Below are 20734 nucleotides of genomic sequence, written 5' to 3' on the forward strand. Positions count from 1 at the left end.
TATTTAAAGAAAAGGAAATTATAAGCCAATCTCACTCATGAACAGAGATGCAAAGAAATGGGTATGTGTAAATCACACACATAACCAATGTTCTTATGAGGACACCCATCAGATCTGATTAGGGCCTCCATAATAGCCGTATTTTAACTTAATTGCCTCTTTTTAGGCCCTGTCTCCAATTACAGTCACATTCTGAGGTACTGGGGGGTTAAGACTTCAAGTTAAGGGATTAAGACCACACGTGGATTTCGGGGTATATAATTAAGCACACAACAACAAGGTAATGCAGAATTCTGGGGCCAAGATCTAAACAAAAGAGGAAATCTGGAGAAGTGAGCGTGGACTGTATCACACTCATTTTCTCCTTTAGTTGTGAACCAACCTGGGGGAGGCAACTCACAGGCTGAGAAGCACAGTTTTTGATAGAGTCACAGAGCTAGGGGCCAGAAACTTGGAGAATATAGCCTACCAAGGGATCCTAAAAAAATCTTCACTCTTACTCTGAGTGAAAAAAAGGGCTACACTGAAGTTGAAGCCCAGGTTTGATTTGCTTCAGTTGCTGGTTGGACAAAGGTGATTCAGAATTGCTAATCTAATGCCCCAGCACCTTGCCAAAGGCAAACAGATCCCCTCTAGAGGAAGATAAAAATCCTAGGCCTCAAATATTTTTGAATTGAAAAAGTTCAATTTTTCATACACATTGTTGGCACTCACTGATAACTAGCATGTCAGGAGACAAGAAAATGACTGAAACCAAAAGAAACAACAGACGACAGAAACCTTCAACAGATCCAGATAATAGAGTTACCAACTGCAAACTTGACAATAAACATGCTTACATACATACATTTGTAGCAGACACTAGTAGTCTTTTTTTTTTTTTTTAAGATTTTATTTGACAGCACACAAGAAGGGAGAGTGGCAGGCAGAGGGAGAGGGAGAAGCAGGCCCCCCACCCCACAGAGCAGGGAGCCCGATATGGGCCTTGATTCCAGGACCCCGAGATCATGACCTAAGTGGATGGCAGATGCTCAACCGAGCCACCCAGGCGCCCCACTCTTAGTCCTCTACCATGATTTATTTACTAAGTGGATTCACTCACTCCACCTATGCCCCTACTCATACCCCCAAGTGTAAGGTGCTCATACTCTTTCCCAGAACTGTCCTCAATTGATGAGGGCATCTCTCCTGGGATTCGTTAGGAAGTTAGCCTGAACCCCCTCATCCCTGCCCCAGCAGGCAGTAACTGACTAATCCAGGAGTATTTAAGTTATATAGACAGACAGCTTGCTTCAAAGAGGACAACCATGTGATGCTCTTGGTGCTTCAAAACTCCATCCTCTGGGATCAGTCTGAGGACTTCAGCCACATCAACATCTTGGGCTTCTTCCCATGCTTTATTCTGCGCTACTCAGAAGTTTTCCCGCAATAAATCAGTTGCACAAGAATCCCTAGCTCAGGCTCTGCTTCTAGGAAACCTAACATGTTCAAGATTCAAACATTCATCAGAGAAGTAAAAATCATAAAATAGAAATTCTAAAACTAAACCATAAGCTAGCTAAATTAGAAGAACTTAGTGGATAGATTTAGTAGTAGACTGAAATGTAATGAAGGAGTGGCTAGAATTAAGCACAGAGAGATAAAGGATGGAAAATGAGAAAAGTGTAAGAGATGTAAGGGATATAACAGCATTTGTGAACTTGAAAACTCAGAGGGGGAGAAGAGAAAGAATGGGACAGAAGTAATACTTAAAGATGTAATGGCTAAGAATTTTCCAAAACTAGTAAAAAGACTTTTAAGCCAGAAATTTGAGAAGCCCTATGAAGGCCATACAGGGTAAATAGGGGGGAAAAAAATCACTTCAAAGCAACAGTAAAACTGATAGCTAACTTCATAATGGGAACAGTGCCTATCCAGAAGACAAAGGCATGGTGTCTACAAATCCTGCAAGAAAATAATCTAGAATATTACCCTCAGCCTTGAGAACCTTCACTCCAAAAGGTGAAAGCCATTTCAGACAAGGAGAAGTCAGGTGAGCGCCTTCAGCAGGGAGAAGAGGGGACTGAGATGGAGAAGAGGCATGTGAGAACTTCTGGGGAGACAGCAATGTTTGCTGTTCATAGCATCTCATTTTGCTGCATGTATTTCTGTATACACCCTTGTATATTTGTATATTTGTATATTTCACAAAACATTAAATATTTTACACATTGTACTTTTTTAAAAAAGATTTTGTATATTTATTTGAGAGAATGAGAGTGGGGTGCAGGCAAGGGAGAGGGACAAGCAGACTCCACATTGAGCCTAACTCAGGGCTCAGACTCATGACCCTGAGCTGAAATCAAGAGTCAGATGCTCAAACAACTGAGCCATACAGGCACCCCTCATTGTACTCATTTTTTTTTTAAGATTTTATTTATTTATTTGACAGAGAGACAGAGATCACAAGTAGGCAGAGAGGCAGGCAGAGAGAGAGGGGGGAAACAGGCTCCCCACTGAGCAGAGAGCCTGATGTGGGGCTCGATCCCAAGGCTCTGGGATCATGACCTGAGCCAAAGGCAGAGGCTTTAACCCACTGAGCCACCCAGGCGCCCCCATTGTACTCACTTTTAATGTAAAAACATTTCATTTATTAATTATCTCCTAAAGCAGATAAGCCTTATAATGAATGAAGAATACTGAATATTTTTCGTATGTTGTTTGTAGTAATGATTAATAAGAGGTCTGCAGTGTTGAGATTTATAAGAAATATATCTAGCCGTTGATAGAACAAAAATATATTTCTCATAAATATTTGGTCTTCATTCATAGTTATCAGCTTACAGCTCCCAAAACCCTTGGAATTTCCTGAGTGATAAGAGCAAGGAGAGCATCTTTTGCTATAATTTTGTCTCTTGTCCTCAGTTTCTAAATAAATGCTTCAGAGCCATTAAGGTGAAATGGGTTTCTTGTTATTCGTAACAATCCTCTTTCCCCCAAAGCTGGGTTTATGTTAATGAGGTGACTTTAGGGTAATGCCTAACTGTGAGGACTGGTTGTCAGGGGAACCAATCATGATCCAGAGGTTGGAACTTGCAGTCCCACCCCCTGATTTCTGGGGAGGAGACAGGTTTGGAGGTTGAATCAATCACCAATGGTAAATGATTTAATTAACCAGGCTTGTGGAATACAGCCGCCATGAAATCCCAGAAGGAAGTGGTTTGGAGAGCTTCACAGTTGGTGAGCCAGAATGCTTCCCTGTGCTGTTGTGCTGGGTCCACAACTCCCTAAGGAGAGGAAGCTCCTTTGGGAACTTACCTTTGGAATCTCTTCATCTGGCTGTTGGTTAGTATCCTCTAATATCCTGTGTAGTAATATGGTAACTTGTGAGTAAATGGATTTTTTTAAGTTTCGTGAAGGACTCTAGCAAATTAATAGATCCCAAGGAGGGGGTTGTGGGAACCTCCAGTCTGTAGTCAGTGGGTTGGTCAGTGATTGGTGTCTGAAGCAGAGGACAGTCTTGTGGAACTGAGCCCTTAACTTGTGGAATGTGATGCTATTTCTGGATAAATGGGGTCAGAATCGAGTTGAATTGTAGGACACCCAGCTGGTGTTGGAGAATTAATTACTTGGTGGTAATGTGAGAAAACCACATTCCCACATTGGAATTGGTCCTGATGAAGTTCTAGAACATAGGTGAGGTTCGGTGGGGTGAGGTCCGGAGCCGATGACCAAGAAAGAATTCTTGAGACATCTTTGGTGCAAAATGGTGGTTTATTAAAGCATGGGGACAGGACCCGTGGGCAGGAAGAGCTGCTGCCCTGGGTTGTGAGGGATGGCAGGTTATGTGCCCTGGAGTTGGGGGGTGGGCCGGTAAGGAAAAGGGCGGTTCCAATAGAACTTTCATATGCCAGAGAGGGCCTACAACGTACCAGACCAGAGAGGCAATGCCAGTGTCAAGGTTGTTTTTCCCTTTTAGCAAGCCATTAACATTAAGAGAGTTGGGACTGAAAGGTCCCCCACTAATGGGTCCGTGATTAAAGGAGCGAGACTGATATAAAGTAAAGGCCAAGCAAAGCTTTATTCCACGCCAAGCATCAAGAATCGAACCGACTGGCCAGGGCCGAGCCTCTTACAGAGAGGGCGACCCCTCCCTGCCTTACAGACTAACTTTTATAGAGCAAAGGCCATGTGGTTGGGCCTGGCCACGCACAGGTGGCCAATGAAATTGTAACACACAGAGAAAGCTGCACAGTCCTGCTAGGTCACACACGGGTGGCCAGTTGAATTACAGTTTACCCTAGTAGATATTTGACTAGCCTATCACCTTGGTCAGAATTGGTGCCCAAAAGGCGGGACCCACACTCCTTGGTAGCTAGGGAGACAGTATGCGCCCCCACTGATTGGATACCTTCACCTGGCCTGACCCACCCTTATATTTGGGCTTTGTTACCTGGGACTGGTTTCCTGGGCTTGCTTTTAAGTAAGTCCCTGAGGGGAGGCAGGATCAGTTTAAGTTTTACTGCATAAACAACAAAATCACTGGTTAACCCAAGATGGAATCCCTCCGGCTAAATAGGCCCTTACAGGGACATTCCTAAAGAATGACACATTTGTCCCACCCAGGAGTGGAGGGGGTAAGGGGGAGATTGCGAGGTGTCAGCCTTTTGCTTTGTCCTCAGCCAGCCTTCTGCTCCTTCATCAGTTCTGGAAACTTTAGGTTTAATTTTGAAGTAAAACTTAACACTTAAAAATTAGAATTTTATTAAACTCTGTATTTTTGGACTTTTCTTTAAAAATGAAGTTCTGGGGGCGCCTGGGTGGCTCAGTGGGTTAAGCCTCTGCCTTTGGCTCGTGTCATGATCCCAGGGTCCTGGGATCGAGCCCCAAATTGGGCTCTCTGCTCGGTGGGGAGCCTGCTTCCCCCCACTTCCCCATACACCCCCTCCCCCCCGCCCACTGCCTGCCTCTGCCTACTTGTGATCTCTGTCTCTCAAATCAATCAATCAATCAATCTTTAAAAATGAAGTTCTGTCAAAGCTGGACTGGCGTTTGTTTTGTTCTAAGATTTTATTTATTTGACAGAGAAAGCAGGACAGGGGGAGCAACAGGCAGAGGGAGAGGGAGAAGCAGTTTGCCCGGAGCAGGGAGCCCTATGTGGGGCTCAATACCAGGCCCCGGATCATGCCCTGAGCCGAAGGCAGCCGTTTAACGACTGAGCCACCCAGGTGCCCCTGGACTGGCATTTTGAATCGCAAAAAAATTATAGCTTAGTTTTGGCTTTTTACATGATATATCCAAATTTACTGCACCAAGTCCACATCATTAATTTATAATTTCTGTCTGGTCTTGTAGGTATTTAAATATGTGGCCTCCACTTAAAATTTCTGAAAAAAGCTCTCACTTGTGTTCCACTGTGAATCTGCTTCTACAGGCTAAATATTCTAGGTTCTTTACATGATTTGGTTGTTACTATTCTTCTCTGGATCTCTTCTCCTTACTGTGGATTTGTTTGTGTATGCAAACACACTGTTTTGAGGAAGGGAGTTTAAGAAACCCCTCCACCCCACCTTGATCTTTTTTTTAAACCAGAAAAAAAAATACAGGTAAGTAACAACAGCTCCCAGTGTTTTTAATAGTAGTGGTCTTATTAAACCAGCCCTTCATTTATCCTTTACTAACAGCAGTTATTTGAACTTAAATAATGCAAGGAATCTATTCTTCATGAATTTCATCAACTCAATGGTGCATTTTCATATCTTTATTGATCTTCTGTATCTTCATTTAGCCTGATAATACTGAAATAGCTATTAGGGGAAAATAAAGATGAAACTTCAGCAAACAGATGCCTTCTTAATTGTTTTCCTGATGAAATGAACTTGAATATTCTCATTAAAATCTTATCCTAAAAAATCCGAGAAACCCCAAATGGGAATTTTGACCATGTGAAGCTTCTTCAAGAGAATTAAAATGACTCTAAGACCCTAAGTTCGGGGACCATTTCCAACCTGAAATAGGTAACAGCAGAATTTGAGACTGTTCTATAAAAATGCAGTAGAAATTTGTACACTGATAGCACATGACAAAAATGCTAAGCTTTCTTTCAATTAATTGAAAAAAAAATCCTGTTTCTCAATTCCGTGGGATTTTCTCATAAACAATGATATCATTTATAAATAATGACAGTTTTGTGTCTTCCTTTCCAATTATTATGGTTATTCTTACTAAGGTTAGAAGCTCTAGTACAATGTTGCTGAAAGTGAGGATAGTGAGCATTCTTACCATTTTAAAGGAATGACCTTTCACCATTTATATGACATTAACTGCAGTTTTTCTTCATGCCCCTATAACTTCATTTTGTTTCTATTCTAGGTTTGTCTTCTTCCCCCTTCCTACCCTCCATCCTTCTATCATTCTTGTTTTCTTCTACTTTAATGATAAAAGGGTGGATTATTTATCTCCTTTATTGAGATGATCTTTTTTCTTTTTTAATGGGCTAATGTGTTTAATTATGTTATTTTTAAATTGAAATATCACCGGTATACAATATTATACTCGTTTCAAGTGTTATCACACCGTGATTCAACATTGAAATATATTGGGAGCCCTTACCATGGTGTTTACCATCTGTACTATAAGGTTTTACAGGCGAGATAAACATGACACCAGGCGAGATAGGCGCAAGGCAAGATTTATTAAAGGCGCCCTGCGGCAAGGTTCCTCGACTCCGGAGAGGGGAGTTGGGGAAGTCCCCTGCGCGAGGATCGAGTGGGTCTTTTATCTGGGTTAAGACAGGGCATATAAGCCATATAAGGTACGGTATTTGGTGACTGGAGGGTAGGGGGAGTCCTGATGTTCCTGTTTCCTGCAGAGGTATCGGTTAGTAACGTGTCCTCCGCATATGTCCTTCCTGCGGGAGAGTCACGGGTTAAGGAAGGGGGCGGCCATTTCTATTGTTCCACCTGCATTCCTGGAGCCGCCGACCGGAGATGTACCATACAACGTTCTCACGTTATTGTCGACAGTATTCCCTGAGCTACAGTTCCCATCCGTGTGACTGCTGTATTTTATAAGCGGAAGTTCGTACCAATTGATGCCCTTCACCTACTTCACCCATCCTTCCAGCCCTCTCCTCTGGCAACTACCAGTTTATTTATTTATTTATTTAACAGAGAGAGAGACAGAGAGACAGAGACAGTGACAGCGAAAGAGAGAACACGCAGGGGGAGTGGGAGAGGAAAAAGCAGGCTTCCCGCTGAGCTGGGAGCCTGATGCGGGGCTGGATCCCAGGACCCTGGGATCATGACCTGAGCTGAATGCAGATGCAGACGCTTAGTGACTGAGCCACGCAGGTGCCCCAACTACCAGTTTGATACCTGTATTTACAAATCTGTTTTTATTTTTGTTCATTTGGTTTTAGATTGAAAATATATGCAAGATTATATGGTGTTTTTCTTTCTCTCACATATTTCACTTTGTTAGCTTAAGGACCTCAAGTTCTATCCGTGTTGTCACAGATAGCAAGATTTCTTCCTTTTTTTATGACTGAATAGTACTCTGTTGGACATACATACCACATTTTCTTTATACATTCATCATCAGTGGACACTTAGGTTGCTTCCATGTCTTGACTATTGCAAAGAATGCTGCAATGAACTTAGGGGTGTGTGTACCTTTTTGAGTTAGTGTTTTTGTTTCCTTTGGATAAATATCCAGAAGTGGACTTGTTGGATCATATGGTAGTTCTCTTTTTATTTTGGGGAAAACTTTCATATATTTGTCATAGTGGCTGTGCCAGTTTACTTTCCCACCAACAGCACACTAGAGTTCCCTTTTCTGGGGTGCCTGGTTGGCTCAGTAAGTTAAATGTCTGCCTTTGGCTTGGGTCATGACTAGGGTCCTGGGATTAAGTCTCTCATAGAGCTACCCCTGCCCGCCACTCCCCCTCTCTCTACGAATAAATAAAATGTTTTTCTTTTTTTTTTTTAAAGATTTTATTTATTTATTTGACGGAGAGCACAACCTGGGGGAGTGGCAGGCAGAGCAGGTAGAGGAAGCAGTAGACTCCCCACTGAGCAAAGAGCCCAGTGCAGGACTCCACCTGAGCCAAAGGCAGCCACTTAACCGACTGAGTCACCCAGGAGTCCCAATAAATAAAATCTTTTAAAAAAAAATCCCCTTTTTTAGGGGCAGCTGGGTGGCTCAGTCATCAAGCATCTGCCTTTGACTTGGGTCATGATCCCTGGGTCCTGGGATTGAGCCCTGCATTGGGCTCCCTGCTCAGCGGGAAGCCTGGTTCTCCCTCTCCAACTCCCCCTGCTTGTGTTCCCTCTCTTGCTGTGTCTCTCTCTGTCAAATGGATAAATAAATTCTTTTCTTAAAAAATTCCCTTTTCTCCTCTTTCTTGCCAGCACCTGTTAGAACGGTTACTATCAAAAAGGAGGGGCACTGGGTGGCTCAGTTGGTTAAGCATCTGCCTTCGGCTCAGGTCCCGCATTGGGCTCCCTGCTCCCCAAGGAGTCTGCTTCTCCCTCTGACCCTCTCCCCTCTCATGTTTGTGCACTCTCTCTCAAGTAAATAAATAAGATATTAAAAAAAAAAAAAGACAGCAGGTGCGAGGTGATCACTCATTGCACTTCTGATTTTGCACTTCCCTGGACTAGTGATGTTGAGCCCCTTTTCGTGCACGTCTTGGCCATCTGTTTCTCCTCCCTGGAAAAAGGTCCATTCAGAGCCTCTGCCCATTTCCTAAACTGCATCGGGCTTTGGTTTTTGTGGTATTTGTTTTTTTTGCTCATGAGTTGTATGAGTGCTTTGTACAGTCTGGGTATTACCTCTTATCAGATAGGGCCCTTGCAAATATCTTCTCCCACTCAGTGAGTTGCCTTGTTTGTCTTGTTGGTGGCTTCCTTCACTGTGCAGAAGCTTCCGGTCTGTTGTAGTCCCAGTTGTTTGCTTCTGCTCCTGCTGACCTATCAAAAGAATCCATGTCAAGGTTTGTGTTTTATGGTTTCATGTAGGTCTTTAATCCATTTTGCATTTATTTCGTATGTGGTGTGATAGAGTGGTGCAGTTTCATTCTTTTTGCTTGTAGTTGTCCAGTTTTCCCAGCACCATTTATTGAAGAGACGGTGTCTTCCTTATTGCTTATTTTTGCCCCAGATTAATTGACCATATGAACCTGGGTTAATTTCCAGGTTCTCAGTTCTGTTCTATTAACCTATGTGCTGATTTTTGTGCCAGGATGATGCAGTTTTGTTGTTTTGAATGCTAGTGGTCAACCATTATCTTTGTTGGTGTTTTTTTTTAATTACATGCATATTTTTAAGTAAATTCTACCCCCAACATGGACTTTGAACTCATGACCCTGAGATCAAGAGTCCCGTGCTAGAGGTTCCTGAGTGGCTCTGTTGGTTGCATCCAGCTCTTGGCTTTGGCTCAAGTCATGATCTCAGGGATGTGAGATTGAATCCTGAGTCGGACTCCATGCTGAACCCTGAGCCTGCCTTTTTTTTTTTTTTTTTTCATTTTATTTTCTTTCTTTTCAGTGTTCCAGAATTCATTGTTATGCATCACACCCAGTGCTCCATGCAGTACGTGCCCTCCATAATACCCACCACCAGGCTCACCCAACCCCCACCCCCCTCCCCTCCAAAACCCTCAGTTTGTTTCTCAGAGTCCACAGTCTCTCATGGTTCGTCTCCCCCTCTGATTTACCCCAACTCACTTCTCTCCATCTCCCAACGTCCTCTGTGTTATTCCTTATGCTCCACAAGTAAGTGAAACCATATGAAAATTGCCTCTCTCTGCTTGACTTATTTCACTCAGCATAATCTCTTCCAGTCCTGTCCATGTTGGTACAAAAGTTGGGTATTCATCCTTTCTGACAGAGGCATAATACTCCATTGTATATACAGACCATATCTTCTTCTTTTTTATTTTATTTTATTTATTTATTTGACAGGGAGATCACAAGTAGACAGAGAGGCAGGCTGACTCCCTGCTGAGCTCCCCCTGATGTGGGGCTCAATCCGAGGACCCCGAGATCATGACCTGAGCCAAAGGCAGAGGCTTAACCCACGGAGCCACCCAGATGCCTCTGGACCATATCTTCTTTATCCATTCTTCTGTTGAAGGGCATCTTGATTCTTTACACAGTTTGGCGACTGTAGCCATTGCTGCTATATACATTGGGGTAGAGATGGCCCTTCTTTTCACTACATCACTATCTTTGGGGTAAATACCTGGTAGTGCAATTGCTGGGTCACAGGGAAGCTCTATTTTTAATTTCTTAAGGAATCTCCACACTGTTTTCCAAAGTGGCTGCACCAACTTGCATTCCCACCAACAGTGTAAGAGGGTTCCCCTTTCTCCACATCCTCTCCAACACACGTTGTTTCCTGTCTTGTTAATTTTGGCCATTCTAACTGGTGGGTGTAAGGTGGAATCTCAGTATGGTTTTGATTTGAATCTCCCCAATGGCTAATGATGATGAACATTTTTTCATGTGTCTGTTTGCCATTTGTTTGTCTTTGGAGAAGTGTCTGTTCATATCTTCTGCCCATTTTTTGACATGATTGTCTGTTTTGTGTGTGTTGAGTTTGAGGAGTTCTTTATAGATCTTGGATATCAGCCCTTTGTCTGTAGTGGGCATGTGCGAATATCTTCTCCCATTCCGTGGGTTGCCTCTTTGTTTTGTTGACTGTTTCCTTTGCTGTGCTAAAGGTTTTGATCTTGATGAAGTCCCAAAAGTTCGTTTTGCTTTTGTTTCCTTTGCCTTTGGAGACGTATCTTTTTTTTTTTTTTTTGGAGACGTATCTTGAAAGAAGTTGCTGTGGCCAAAGTTGAAGAGATTACTGCCTATGTTCTCTTCTAGGATTTTGATAGATTCCTGCCTCATGTTGAGGTCTTTTATCCATTTCTAGTTTATCTTTGTGTATGGTGTAAAAGAATAGTCGAGTTTCATTCTTCTACACATAGCTGTCCAATTTTTCCAGCACCATTTATTGAAGAGACTGTCTTTTTTCCACTGCATATTTTTTCCTGCTTTGTCGAAGATTAGTTGACCATAAAGTTGAGAGTCCATATCTGGGCTCTCTATTCTTCCACTGGTCTATGTGTCTGTTTTTGTGCCAGTACCGTACTGTCCTGGTGATCACAGCTTTGTAGTAAAGCTTGAAATCTGGCAACATGATGCCCCCAGTTTTGTTTTTCTTTTTCAACATTTCTTAGCAATTTGGGGTCCCTTCTGGTTCCATTCAAATTTTAGGATTGTTTGCTCCAGCTCTTTGAAAAATGCCGGTGGAATTTTGATCAGGATGGCATTGAAAGTATAGATTGCTCTAGGCAGTATAGACATTTTAACAATGTTTATTCTTCTGATCCATGAGCATGGAATGCTCTTCCATCTCTTTGAGTCTTCTTCAGTTTCTTTCATAAGTGTTCTCTAGTTCTTCGAGTACAGATCCTTCACCTCTATGATTAGGTTTATTCCCAGGTATCTTATGCTATAGTAAATGGAATCAATTCTCTAATTTCCCTTTCTATATTTTCATTGTGGAGCCTGTTTATGATTTTCTCTTTCCCTGACCCTCTCTCCTTCTACCCCTTCTTTAGTGCACATGCATGTCCTCCCTCGCTCGTGTGCTCTCTTAAAAAAAAAAAAAATCGCATGTTCCACCAAATGCGGCAGTCAGCCAGGCACCCCCGGGATGATACGGTTTTGATTATTATAGTTTTGTACTATATCTTGAAATCTGGGATTGATACCTGCGACTTCATTCTTTTTTTTTTTTTTTTAATTTCTTTTCAGTGTAACAGAATTCATTGTTTATGCACCACACCCAGTGCCCCATGCAATACATGCCCTCCATAATGCGACTTCATTCTTAAGATTGCTTTAGCTATTCTGGGTCTTTTGTGGTTTCATACAGATTTTAGGATTATTTGTTCTAGTTCTACAAAAAATGCTCTTGGTGTTTTATTTTGTTTTTGTCTTCTTGTTTATAATTTTTATTGTTGCATTTTGTTTGTTTTATTTTTTTTTAAGATTTCATTTATTTATTTGACAGAGAGATTACAAGTAGGCAGAGAGGGTGGCAGAGAGAGGGGGGTAAGCAGGCTCCCCACCAAGCAGAGAGCCCGACCTGTGGCTCCATCCCAGGACCCAGAGACCATGACCTGAGCCGAAGGCAGAGGCTTTAACCCACTGAGCCACCCAGGCGCCCCCTCTCGGTGTTTTGATGGGATTGTATTGAATCTGTAGATCACTTTGGGTAGCATAGACCTCTTAACAGTAATCTTGCCATTCAGGAGCACGGTACATCTTTCCATTTTCTTGTGTCATCTTCCATTTCTTTTCATCGGTATGTTATAGTTTTCAGAGTATAGGTCTTTCACGTCCTGGGTTAAGCTCATTTCTAAGTATTTTATTCTTTTTGATACAGTTGTAAATGAGATTTCTTTTTCTTTTTCTTTTTTTTTTTTTTGAGGTTTTAATCATTTATTTGACAGAGAGTGAGCACAAGCAGGGGGAGCAGCAGGCAGAGGGTGACAGAGAAGAGCCTGACATGGGACTCGATCCCAGGACCCTGGGATCATGTCCTGAGCCGAAGGCAGATGCTCAGCTGACCACCCAAGTGTCCTGTAAATGAGATTTCTTAATTTCTTTTCCTGCCAGTTATTGGTTCATAAGAATCCAACAGGTTTTTGTATGTTTATATCTTGCTGCTTTACTGATTTCATTTATTCTGCTAATTTTTTGGTGATGTGTTTAGGGTTTCTATATTTGTTATATCATCAGCAAATGGTGAATTCTACTTTTACCATTTTGGTGCCTTTTATATCTTTTCCTTGTCTGTGTGCTATGGCTAGGACTTTCGATACTTTGTTTAATAAAAGTAGCAAGAGTGTGTCTTTTTCCTGATCTTCGGGGGAAAGCTTTCTGCCTTTAATTATTGCTTATTATTTAGCTATAGGTTTGTCACGTATGGCCTTTAGAATGTTGAGTTATGTTTCCTTTATACCCACTTTGCTTTTATCATAAATGGATATTGAATTTTGTCAAATGCTTTTTTTTTTTTTGCATCTATTGACGTGATAAAATGATTTTTATCCTGCATTAGGTTAGTGTAGTAATACCACATTGGCTGATTTGTGGATACTGAACCAGCCTTTCACCCCACAAATAAATCCCACTGGATATTGGTAAATTATCCTCTTAATGTATTGTTGAATTTGATTTGCTAATATTTTGCTCACGGTTTCTGCATCTATGTTCATCAGGGATATCAGCCTGTAATTTTCTTTTCTTGTGTTTTTCTCTGGTTTTGATATCAGGGTAATAACAGCCTTGTAGAATGAATTTGGAATTGTTCCTTACTTTTCAATTATTATTTTTTAATAGTTTAAGAAGAATAGGTGTGAACTCTTTAAATATTTGGTAGAATTCAACCTGGTCTTCAACTTTTTTATATTGGGAGCTTTTTGATTACTAGTTCAATTTCATTACTAGTAATAGACCTGTTCAGATTTTCTGTTTCTTCCTGATTCAATCTTGGAAGGTAGTATGTTTCTAGAAATTTTTCTATTTCTTCTAGGTTGTCTAATTTGTTGACACAATTTCTCCAGGTGTTTCTTATGATCTTCTGTATTTCTGTGGTCTAACTTCTGTCCTTTCTGGTTTTGTTTATTTGAACCCCTCACACACACTTTTTTTTTTTTTTTTGATGAGTCAGGCTAAAGTTTTATCAATTTCATTTATCTTTTCAAAAAACCAGCTCTTAGTTTCACTGATCTTTCCTATTGTATTTTTAGTCTTTATTTCATTTATCTCCACTCTGATCTTTATTATTTCCTTCCTTCTATTAACAGGTTTTTTCCTCTTTTTTTTTTTTTTCTCTATTTACATGAGCTGTAAGGCTAGGTTTGAGATTCCTCTTGTTTCTTGAGGTAGGCTGTTTTGCTGTAAACTTCCCTTTTAGAATGCCTTTTGTTGTGTCCCAAAGATTTTGGACCATTGTGTTTCTATTTTCTTTAGTCTCAATGTATTTTTGATTTCCCCTTTGATTTCTTCATCGAGCCATTGGTTGTTTAGTAGTATGTGGTTTAGCCTCCATATGTTTGTTTTTGCAGTTTTCCTCTTGTAATTTCTAGTTTGAAAAAGTTGTGGTCAAAGAAGATATGTGATAGGATTTTAGTCTCTTAAATTTATTGAGACTTGTGGACTAACATGTGATCTATTCAAGAAGATGTTCCACGTGCACTTTAAAAAAATGTGCATTTTGCTGTTTTTGGATAGAAAGTCCTGTATGTTTCTGTTAAGTCCATCTGGTCTAAGCTGTCATTCAAAGCCACTGTTTCCTTAATGATTTTCTGTCTAGATCCATTGCTGTAAGTGGGGTGTTAAAATTCCCTGCTAATGGATTACTGTCCATTTCTCTCTGTTAATATTTGCTTTATATATTTAAGTGCTCTTATGTTGAGTGCTGGAATTTACTATTTTTATTAAAATTTACCATTTTTATATCCTCTTGTTGGATTGATCCCTTTATAACATGTAATGCTCTTCTTTGTCCCTTGTTACAATCTGCAGTTTAAAGTTTACATCATCTGATAGAAGTATTGCTATCCCTGTCTTTTGTTTGATTCTGTTTACATGGAATATCTTCTATCCCTTTATATTCAGTGTCTGTGTGTCCTTAGATCTGAAGTGAGTCTTTTGTGGCAGCATACAGATGGGCCATTTTTTTTTTCTTTTAACTCCTTCAGTCACCCTATGTGTTTGTTTTTTTTTTTTTTTTAAGATTTTATTCATTTATTTGACAGACAGAGGTCACAAGTAGGCAAAGAGGCAGGCACAGAGAGAGAGGGGGTAGGAAGCAGGCTCCCTGCTGAGCAGAGAGCCCGATGTGGGGCTTGATCCCAGGACCCTGAGATCGTGACCTGAGCCGAAGGCAGAGGCTTAACCCACTGAGCCACCCAGGTGCCCCACCCTATGTGTTTTGATTGGACCATTTAGGCCATTTACACTGAAAGTAATTGTTTATGTTTAAAATTATTGATAGGTACATTTGATTTCCCTGATATGAGGAAGTGGAGATGCAATGTGGGGCGTTTGGGGGGTAGGAAAAGAATAAATGAGACAAGATGGGATCGGGAGGGAGACATACCATAAGAGACTCTTAATCTCACAAAACAAACTGAGGGTTGTGGGTGGGGTGGGGGTAGGGATAGGGAGAGGGGGGTGGGGTTATGGACATTGGGGAGGGTATGTGCTATGGTGAGTGCTGTGAAGTGTATAAACCTGGCAATTCACAGACCTGTACCCCAGGGGCTAATAATACATTATATGTTTATTTAAAAATTTTTAAATTATTGATAGGTCTGTACTTATTGCCATTTTGGTTATTTTCTGGTGGTTTTTGTAATTCTTCTGTTTCTTCTTTTTTGTTGTTGTTTTTTAAGACTTTATATATGTCTTTGTGAGAGAGAGTAAGCTCCTGAGTAGGGGAAGGGCAGGGGGAGAAGCAGACTCCCCACTGAGCAAGGAGCCTGAGGCAGGATGTGATTCCAGGACCCTGGGTCATCATGGCCTGAGTCAAAGGCATTTAACTGACTGAGCCACCCAGGCGCCCTCTTCTGTTTCTTCTTTTGCTCTCTGTTTGCCCCTGTGACTTGGTAACAGTCTTGAGCATTATGCTTGGATTCCTTCCTATTTCATCTGTGTCTATTATAAGTTTTTGGTTAGCATTTTCTGTGGGGTTCATATGCAACACTATGTATATGGCAGTATATTTTAAGTTAATAGTTGTGCTTGAACACATTTTTTTCCCCTAAAGGTTTATTTTAGAGAAAGAGTGAGAGCAAGAGCACAAGCAGGGGGAGGGGCAGTGGGAGAGGGAAAACAGTGTTCCAGGGGAGCGGGGAGTGTTGGGGCTTGATCTTATGACCCTGAGATCATGACCTGAGCTGAAACCAAGAGTCGGACACTCAACCGACTGAGCCACCAGGTGCCCGTGTTTGAACACATTCTTAAAAGCACCACAGTTTTACTCCCATTCCACCTCCTAATTTTTGTATTTGCTGTCGTATTTTACATTCTTTCACTTGTGTATCCCTTAACTAAATACGGTACATATAGTTGATTTTACTGCTTTTGTCTTTTAATCTTCTTTTTAGTTTCATAAGTGATCACTCTTGATCTACTACTTTTTTTTTTTTAAGATTTTATTTAATTTGACAGGCAGAGATCACAGGTAGGCAGAGAGGCAGGCAGAGAGAGAGGAAGGGAAGCAGGCTCGCTGCTGAGCAGAGAGCCCGATGTGGGACTCGATCCCAGGACCCTGGGATCATGACCTGAGCTGAAGGCAGAGGCTTTAACCCACTGAGCCACCCAGGTGCCCTTGATCTACTACTTTTACTACAAGTTTGCTTTTGCCAGTGAAATTATTCTGTCATAATTTTCTTCCTTCTACTTATGGCTTACTCTTATCCCACTTGAAGAATCTCCTTCACACTTCTTATATGGTCGGGTTAGTGGTGATGAAATTCTTTAACTTCTGTTTGTCTGGGAAACTCTGTATCCCTCCTTTAATTCTGAATGATAATCTTGTCAGGTAGCGTAGTCTTGGTTGTAGACTTTTTTCCCCTCCTTTCAGCACTTTGAATATGTCCTGGCGCTCCCTTCTGGCCTCCAGAAATCTATGCTGAAAAATCAGTTGAGAGCCTTAAGGGTTTTTTCCTTGTTTGTAGCTAGTTGTTGTTGTTGTTGTTGTTTTCTCTTGCTGATTTTAAGATTCTCTCTTTGTCTTTGATTTTTTGCTATTTTAATTATTATGTTTCTTGGTGCGTGTCTCTGAGTTCACTTTGCTTGGGGCTCTCTGCTTCCTGGGCCTGGATGTCTGTTGCCTCCCTAGGTTAGAGAAGTTTTCCATTATTATTTCTTCAAATAAGTTTCCTGCCCCCACTTTCTCCTGTAATGTGAATGTAGTATGCTTGATATTGTCCCAGATGTCCTTTCACCTATCCGAATTTTTAATTTTTTTCCCTTTCAGTTTGGATGATTTCTACTCACCTGTCTTCCAGATTGCTGATCCATTCTTCGACCTCTTCTCATCTGCTGTTCATGCCTTCTACTGTATTTTTCCTCTCAGCTATTGTATTCTTCAGTACTGATTAGTTCTCTTTTCTATTTTCTCTTTGTTGACATTTTCACTGAGTTCATCCACTCTTCTCCCAAATCCAGTGGGCACCTTTATGACCATTGTTTTGACCTCTTTATCATATCAACTGCTTATCTCCATTTCATTTAGTTCTTTCTCTCACATTTTGTCTTGATCTTTCATTTGGAACACATTCCTGTCTCCTTATTTTTGTCTGTTTCTTATGTATTAGGTACTTGAGCTCTGTCTCTTGGTCTTGAAGATAATGGTCTTATGTAGAAGGCATCCTGCAGGGCCCAAAGACACAATCCCCCCAGGTCACTGGTCACCAACCACTCCAGGGGTGTCCCCTGTGTGGGCTTCATGTGCCTTCCTGTTGTTTCTGGGTGGCCGCTGCTGCCGGCACGGTGGCAGTGGGACTAGCCCCCAGCATGGCTGGCTTTGAGCCTGGCTGCAGCTGCTGCAGGTGCACTGGTAGATAGAGTTGGCCCCCTCAGTGTGGCTGGCTGCTAAGACAGGCTCTGCACCTGTTTTAAGTGTGTTGGTGGGCAGGGCTGCCCCCCCAACTTTCCCCAAGGTAGGAGTCACTCTGGAGGGGCACTGGCTTTAACTGAGGCTGCCTGCCAGGGTGAGCGGGTTGGGCGACATAGGCGGAGAGTGTCGGAACTGATGCCCTGGGCATCATACGAGCTAGGCTGAAGGGAGGCAAGAAAATAGTGCCTATCAGCTCTTCTGTTCCTGGAGAAGATTCCTACAGATCCCTGCCCCTCTGGCATACACCCTAAAATCAGTACATTTTCTTCATGTATGACCCAGGTGCTTTTCAAACTGATGCCTCTGTACTGGATCTCCCAGCAAGGCACTGTGCCTCTGAAGAGTGGAGTCTGTTCCCTAGAACCCTCCTGCTTTTCATTGGTTTTCAAAGAGAGACAGTATGGGGGCTAGTCTGTCCAGTGCAGGTCCTCAGGGCAGGGCTGCTTGATCTGGAGCTTGAACCTGTCTCACTCCACAGGGAGGACTTTAGCACCTGTCCCTCTTGTTTGGGGGTCACCACTAGGTGCTCTTCAAACTGTCGTCCCCCCTCCCCCCAGTATTTTCACAGTTTCCTCACTGGGTCTTGAGAGTGAGCCTGCATACAAGCCCTCCAAGAGTGGAACCTCCATTTTCTAGAGTACTTTGGGACCCCTGGGTGTCAGCCCCATTGGATTTCCAAATGAGATGTTCCAGGGACTCCTCTCTCTCTCATGCAGATCTCAAGGGCTGGGGTGCCTATGTGGGACACCAACCCCTTGCTCCTCTGGGAGAGGTGCCTGTCTGATGAGATCCTTCCCTGTTCTGGGAAGGTAGAGTATTTTTTTTTTTTTTCTCCCAGATGATGCCTCTGTCTCTCCTACTCATCTTGGTTTATTCCTTTTACCCTTTGTTGTAGAGAGAAGCCCATCCAGTCTTCAGGTCTTTTTCAGAGGAAAATGATCCATACGTAGCTATAGATTTGCTGTGTCCATGGAAGGGAGTGAGTTTGGGATCTTCCTATGTCAGCACTTTTTTTTTTTAAGATTTTATTTATTTATTTGACAGAGAGGGGAGCCTGGGTGGCTCAGTGGGTTAAAGCCTCTGCCTTTGGCTCAGGTCATGATCTCAGGGTCCTGGGATCGAGCCCCATATTGGGCTCTCTGCTCAGCGGGGAGCCTGCTTCCCCCTCTCTCTGTGCCTGCCCCTCTGCCTACTTGTGACCTCTGTCTGTCAAATAAATAAATAAAATCTTTAAAAAAAAAAAAGAAATCTATTTATTTATTTGACAGAGAGACAGTGAAAGAGGCAACACAAGCAAGGGGAGTGGGAGAGGGAGAAGCAGGCTTCCCACCGAGCAGGGAGGCTGATGTGGTGCTCAGACCCCGGGATCCTGGGATCATGACCTGAGCCACCCAGGTGCCCCAGCATTTTCCATGATAGACTTTTTTACATGAATAACCTTCTAGTGGTGATTCCATCTCCACTTCCAGCCCCCTCCCTCCCATAACGCGGGATAAACCCAACTTGCAAATACATTATTTAGGAATTCACATCTGTGTCATGAATGATATTGGCCTGTGATTTTTCCTTTCTTACACTATTTGTTGGGTTTGATATCACAGTAATAGTAGCCTGTAGAATGCATCAATACTGCTCCTTTTTGTATATATAATCGAGAATAGTTTGAATAAGATGGGAACACTTAGTTCCTTGAGTGTTTGTAGAATTTGCTTATAAAATCATCTTGACCTGGTGAAGTTTGTTTGGGAGTAGATTTTTAACTATTGATACAATTTATTTATTTACTATAGGCCTGTTCATGATTTCTAACTCTTGGGTGAATTTTGGTAACTTATGTTTTATTATTTAGGAGTTTTTACTTTTGTCTGAGTTTTCAATTTTATTGGCATAAAATTTAACATACTCTTCTATCTTCCTATTCCAGAGCCTTTTTCATTCCTAGTATTAATATTTATATTCCTTCTTGGTCGTTAAGAAATTGCAGCAGAGTTTGATGTTTGTTTGCTTTTTTTTTTTTTCCTTTTGGTTCTGTTTCAGCTTTAGGGTTCATCAAGCTTCTTTGTTTTCTATTTCATTGACTTTTTTTTTTATTTTCCTTATTCCATCGTTTTGTTTTGTATTTTCCACATTCCATTCTTTATTTTAAACAAAAGAAAGAAAAACCAAAATCCTGGGGTTGGGGGAGGAATGTATTTCTCATGGCTCTGGAGGCTAGAAGCCTGAGGCCAAGGTGCCAAGCTGGGTTATAGCGAGAGCACTTCTAGGTAACACGAGCCCCCTGTTCCTCTGTATCCCCATGTGGTGGAGGCTCCTAAGGGAAGTGGCTGGGCCCTTTTTTAGGACCCTGATCCCATTCACCAGGGCTCCATTTTTATGACCTAATTAGCTCCCAGAGGTTCCCCCTCCACACACCACTGGATTAGGAATTGGGGATTAGGTTTCAACATAGGAATTTTGGGGTGAGGGGGGGCACAAATGTTCAGTCTGTTGCAATGACCTCATCTAAGTCCATGACCTCTACTATCTGATAGTGTGGTTCACAGTTCTTAATCATGGTTTCTTAGTTTTACTGGTTCAAAGTCTTAAGGAAGAATGTGAAAGACTAATTTCAGTCCTTGGATTTATTTTCCACTTGGGTTAGGTATACATTCTTGAATCAGTCAGCTGTGGACAGAAGGGTGGGGTCATGTGATTTCAGCATGGTGGTCTAGCCCACGGAGAGACAGAAGTTTCCCCAGAAAGGGAAGGCAGTCAAGCTACTATCTACTTTCCATTCAATCCTAAAATTGTCTCTGCTCTTTCTAGAGGGTTAAGGCACTGCAGGTATTCCTGCCTGTTTTTTTCCTGCTGAGCTCAGCTGCAGGCATGGGGGACCTTCACTGGCAAGCTCAGTCCTGACCATTTCTGGACTCAATTTACACAGCGTTAACAACACCTCGAGTGCCCTATGTCTGTCAGCAAGCAGGATCTAAAATTTAGTCTGGTGGCCATGAGCAGCAAGCATCTTGCTGTCTACCATGCTGGTTTTTACCCCGACCTCCTTACTAGGTATCCCCGCT

Source organism: Martes martes, assembly GCF_963455335.1.
Source record: "Martes martes genome assembly, chromosome: 10".
Taxonomy (NCBI): domain Eukaryota; kingdom Metazoa; phylum Chordata; class Mammalia; order Carnivora; family Mustelidae; genus Martes; species Martes martes.